Below are 6,387 nucleotides of genomic sequence, written 5' to 3'. Positions count from 1 at the left end.
TTGCACATCTTATACTGTACAAACATGATGCCTGGAAAAGTGCCTAGCACATAGTAGCCACTCCATCAGTACTTGTAGAATAAATAAATAGATACATGTAGGTGCATTTCCTTATAATCTTTTTTTGTTGTTGTCACTGCATTTTAAAGTAGTTTTAAAATCATTAACAGAGGGACTGGATTTTTTTTCCAAGTATCTTTGTGAAAAATAAGACATTATTCTAAGGAGATATTTCCCATAATGTGTTACACAGATATTAGACCACCAGGATGCTGTGGGAAGAGAGAGCTCAGTGGGCAAAACATGTTTAGGAAATGCCTCATGCAATACTTGTCTCTTAGAGTCACCAAGTGTATTAGAATAGTCAAGATTCTGAGAAGTTCTGTAATCACAACACTAGTTCAATATGTTTTTCCAAAAGTGATGTGCCCTCCTCCTTTTAAATATACCAACCTCCTTTTTATATCAAACACAAATGCCATTCTAAAGAACAACTCTACCATATCTGGGAAAGTATAGAACTGGAAAATAAAAGAAAATGTAGAATAATTAAAATCTCTTCTCCTATACAATCGAACACTTACTGAGGTGATGCTATATGGCATAGAAAAGATGAGTTAATGGGATTGACATATCCCCTGACAAGTCTTCAACTTTAATAATTTTTTTGTGCTAGTATTAAAGTGGAAATGATTAGTTGCTATCAACTTCCAAATTTTTACTAGTTTATAGCTGTAAAATTTTGTCAGAGAAATACATTTATATAGATCAATTTCATTAATTTTACTCCTTAAAGAGAATAAACTTGTAAAAACTGTCTTGTATTAGTGTGTCCATGCTACTATACCAGTGCTGGTGGGGCAGCCAAGCTGCCTCTGTGCTAGTGCCATTTTTCATTACTCTTTGATTCTTTGGTTCCCAGGGCAGGAAAATTATTTAAATAATTGAATATTATATACTGTGACAACTATATTTTCCAGGTTTTAGTGACAGGTGGTATTTCCTGCCCCAGACCAAACACTAAATTTATAAAATTTCTTCACTATGACTATTTTGCAATTGATTTTACATAGAATAATTATAGTTTACTAGGACTTTCTTGAGAGTCAGTGTGGGCACTGTTCTTACATTAGGACAGTAGACATAAACTAAGACTGGTCCCAGGAAGTCAGGTGTATGGTCATCCTGATTACATAAGACTTATTTCAAGTGACTCTTTTAGTGTAGGATGACTGATTGTAACTATCTTGCTTTTGAGGGCTTTAAAGCATATATTTTTATTATACTTGATGTAGTCATTTAAAAAATTACCCATCATTTTATGATTCCATCATAAAATCAAAAGTGTGAGGGAATTACAAGGAGTAAATATCAGTATTATCAGGCATTAGAAAATGTAGGATCACTTTTTATAGAGCATTGTAACACCATGCTTTAAAAGGAAATGTAAGACTTTAAGTATAGACAAAGACAAGTGTGTTTCTTTGTGTTTGCAACTCTTCTTTTTTTTTCTGGCTCTGCCTGTGCTATGTGGAGGTTCCTGGGCCAGGGACCAAACCCACGCCACCACAGTGAACTGGGCCACTGCAGTGACAATGCCAGATCCTTAACCTGCTGCAAGGGAACTCCTGTTTGCAACTCTTTTAAAATAAAATGTATATATCATAGCTTTGAAAAAGTTCTATGGATGTGTCAGCTCCTTTGGAGGTGACTGCGGTGGCATTGTAAACCCATCTTCAGTTCTGTTTGGGGGGCGGGAGTGGCCGTTTTAGGGGAAATCTTAACGATAAACAGTGGTGATACTTTTATACTTTTTCAAATAATAAAGGTGTTGTATACTATTTAGAATTAATAATTTATCTTTTGGGGACCTCTTTTCAACATCCCTTTACAAGATAGTAACAAAACTAATCCCCCAATTGTGTTTTATGATAGATCCCTCTTCTTGCTGTAGATGTTTGATCCAGTTGGTCTGTAAAGGTATAACCTGGGGGTGCTTAAACTGAAGACTTATGTATACATAATACAATTACAAGCATAGCCAGATACAGATATAGATACACATGTTATAGATACAGTTACCTATTCTACTTCTGAGGAGTTTCCCAGGAGGACAGTTTGCTTCTTTCAGAGATAAGTTAAATCAGGTGTGAGGCCTTGGTAGTAAAACAATTATGTCACATACCCAGCAGCACACTGACAGCTGATAGACAGATATATAGATAGATAATAGATAGATATAGGTATGGATATACCTAGAGTATATAGCATATTCAGATATAAATACAGATATATACTATGCAAATATAGATATATGCAAATGTAGACCTAGACAAATATAAATTACATATAGTCTTATCGTAATGAATATATTTAGGGCACCTTAATAACAGCGAACATTTACTTTCATATTGGTTTACTTATCCGAAATATATTTTGGCTGTTAGATAAATGAAACCCAAGGAATGGTTAAGATTCACATTAAGATTACAGACTTCTTCCCTCACATGCTAACTTGAGTTGTGAGTTTGCAGAATAACTGACTTGGAAGGCTGTGCAAAGTCTTGGGCCCTGCTGGCTCTCTAGCCTAGGGGTGTTCCTGCTGGAAATTTCCAAGGCACAGTGTTAATTTCATCTACTCAGAGATGCTTCCTTGAGCACTCTGGGAGGAGAGTGTACCCCCCCCCCAACTCTCTCTAATACTCAGCTCGGTTTTATTCTCATATATTTATCATTCCTTCCTTCCTCCCTCCCTCCCCTTCCTTTCCTTCCCTCCCTCCCTTCCTTCCTTTCCTTCTTCTGTTTTAGCTGTCTCTGTCTCTAAAGGGCTGGAACTTCATTTACATTACTGTATTTTTCTGTGCCTAGAATATTGTCTGGCATACAGTAGGTGTTCAAAATATCTTTGGTACATGAGTAAATGGGTAAATGAATTAAGTTCACTGAATTTAACGCATCAAATAATGAGAAGTTTGTGATCCTTCATAAAGAAAAGGAAACCACGTTGTTTTGAACTCTAATTATACTACAGGCACTGTGCTAGGAATTGCTGGGAATATCATTCGACGAAGTCATACATGTGAAATGGAACTGTTATCATGTTTCTTTAACCAAATTTAATTTCTACCTGGGGCCCTTATTTTGTGGTGCGTCAGGAACTTTATTTTAACCTATTTAGGATTCCATACCCCTTTCTTTTGGATTGTATTTACATTTCCAAGATTGTCATGGTGAGTGGGAAACAAGGTTCTGGTGTTGCAAGCCCCCCCATGCTGGCATCTCCATGAAGCATCCTTATTTCCAGATGGTCCTTATCATTGGTCCAGTCTGGTCCCCTCATGTGTGATTCCCTCAGCTAATCCTTGCCAACCTGAGCACTTGGTCAGCTGCCCTGCAGGCCAGGTACCTGAAACCATTGTCCTGCATATGAGAAGAAAACATAGCTGTAGATGGCACTTCAGGGAACACTGAAGAAACACACAGAGGAAAAGATGCTTCATCTAGATCCTGAGAAGGGATCAAGAGTTAAGAGGATGGAATGGAATTATGGGACCAAAAGAAAGAGAGGGTTTTGTAAAAGAGAAAATGGTTAACAGCATCAAACACAGAGAAACCAAGAGTTTTTGCTGTGGTGCAGTAGGTTTGGAATCCAACTGTAGCAGTTTAGGTTGCAACTGTGGCTCGGATTCAGTCCCTGGACCGGGAACTTCCATATGCTGTGGGTGTGGCCATTAAAACAAACAAACAAACAAAAAAACAAAATACAAACAAAATCACCAAGAGAAATCATTTGAAATGGTGAAAAAGAGCTCTAGGAGCATGTCAATGAGATGCCCAAACAGTAATTTGGAAAAAAAAAAAAAAGAGAGAGAGAGATGGAGTGGAAAGAAAGGTTAGCTAATATATGGTGAGACTTAGACAAAACATTTGTTTGAACTTGTTTCCTTATCAAAAAGTTTTGCGGTTTTTCTGAACAAACCCAATGAATGAAGGCTGGTCAAGGGTGACTTTCTCACTTTTCAATTGTAACATCACAGACTACAGTGAAGGTCACTGGCTTTGTCTGCTCAGCCCTTAATTTAACTAACTTGGCATACTTGAAAAATGGTTAGTATTTCATCCTTAGACTTGTGCTGTTTCTTAAATGGCAATGACCTTTTGTTATGGTCAGTTGCTCATTTTCTTCCTGCCCACCCCCTAAAGAAAAAGGTTTTGTAGAGGCGTTACACAGAACAGCTGCTTGGAACATGCACAGGCCAGTTTACATTAGGCTGTTTTTTCTTGAGAAAGTCATAGTTTAAACAAATGGTTGTGTCTATTTTAATCATTTTTGCCCTCTTTTGAAGTGTTTTTTCAAACATAAGTTTTTTTTTTTAGAATAGAGTTTTGCATTATAAATTAGTCTGCTCTGTCATGTCCCTTTTAAACACAGCTGTTACTACAATGTAAACAGAGTTTTAAAAATGTAGATAAACAGTTACAAGAGGAAGAGTTTCAAGTGTTTTTAACACATGGTCAATTTTTGCTTACTTGAATTCTGTGGTTTGAAAGTTGAATTCAAAATACACTTTTGATTTCACAGATGTCAGGCTATTCAATACAGCTGTTCATGGATGCCCGAAAAGGCATCTTAATTTCACAGGCATTACAATTTTGACAATGTCATATTTTTGAAGTCATGTTAGTAGTAAACCTAAGATGAATATGGAAGTTCTATAATGGTATACTACATAATATGCTTTTGAGGCATAAAGTAGAATGGAAAAAATACCTGGGTGCCCAAAGCTAAAATGCAAAAAGATTTTGCATAGCCAATCCAACAGCGTGAAATTTATAGTAAAATTTAGTGTCTTGAAAAGAATGATAGTCTTAAGAGAGTCCTGATTCTTCACTGGAATACTCTTATGTTCTAAGAATTTGTGCCTGAGTCTACACTTTGAAAAGTGAAAAATTAGGCACTGTTTGAACATAAAGTTATTGACTGATCTAAGTTTGCTTTAAAAATTTCAAACAAATGGACCTAGATATAGCATTAGTGTCATATTTCCTGGACACCAAACTATGTCTTCCAGGTACACAAGAAACTCATGTATTTGAAACTGAGTGTTAGAAGTAGAACACTGCAGTGATTTTTGGTGGTATGACAACATATTTGAAATTAACACTTCCATGAAGTATTTGGATATTTACCATCAAAACATTCTAATGGATGCGTAAGGATATTACTGTGTAAATTATCATCCAGAACTCCCCAATTCATTGTTTATCTCTAATAACATGACATATTATTTGAGTGATAAATTTGGGAACCAGAAAATTTTAGATGATTATTTGGAAAATCTTCTACCAGGCCATGTCACATAAAGTAAAAATGAAAGTACAATTAAATTCTATCTAAAATATGGTCTAGTTAGAAAATGACATTCATCTAAAGGTCCAAGAAAAACATACATGATTTCTACCCATATTGTTCCCAAACCACCATGTCTGAGTTATGGATCTTAGGGAGGAAGCCACGTTACTAAACCTAATTACTCTATGTTTGGCTTGGAAAAATAGTTAACTGATTATTTAGCTATATCACACAACCCAACATGACCTCATTTTCAATAAAAACATATGATTTGATCCAAAGCCTTCTACGGTGCTCCATAATTAGACACCTTATACATCAAGCTGCAAGGAAAGCTTGGTACAGAGCAGAACAAGAATTTTCATGTGTTAAGTTATACAGTAGAGGGAGTCCCATGAATATAATACAAACATACTGATATTGCCAAAGAAAAGTCAATTAAAAATTATATGCACTCTAAGAGTTACAAAGCTCAAAACGTGCTGTGTAATTCAGGTCAAATAGCCTTTGAGTGCAGGTATTCATGAAAATTAGGCCTCATTTATTAGAGTTTTCATCTCTAAGAGCTTCTAAGACTTTTCCTAAGTGAATTTTGGAACTGATCTGAAAAACATAAACAACATTTTTTCTTCATCAGAGTGTTCAGAATGCTTGTAGGTATGAACACACATATTGTGTATTTATAAGTAATGCCATGTTTGGAATCTTAAATTTTCTCCTAAAATTTGATCACATACCCGATCCTTTAATGTTTCTAACCTCCAATATACATAAATCCTGCTTCAAGGTAAACTGAATTGACTCCCTTAAATAAAAGAGAATTTGGATTTCTTCCAAATGGTCACCTCTTATTTTTATTCACTGTGATGGCTGTCCCTTAAACCTCTCTAAGTCATATAAGTGAAGGCTAAGACCAAGATGTTTTGCCAAATTTTCCCCCTTTACTTCTCTTTCTTGTTCAGCCTCACACCGTACAATTGACATAGAGAATCTTGCCAAATACAAGTAACAGTAACTCTATAGACTTCAGTGAT

Source organism: Sus scrofa, chromosome 5 (genome assembly GCF_000003025.6).
Source record: "Sus scrofa isolate TJ Tabasco breed Duroc chromosome 5, Sscrofa11.1, whole genome shotgun sequence".
Classification (NCBI taxonomy): Eukaryota; Metazoa; Chordata; class Mammalia; order Artiodactyla; family Suidae; genus Sus; species Sus scrofa.
The sequence above is the reverse complement of the archived record's forward strand: the minus strand, read 5'-3'. Positions refer to the sequence as shown.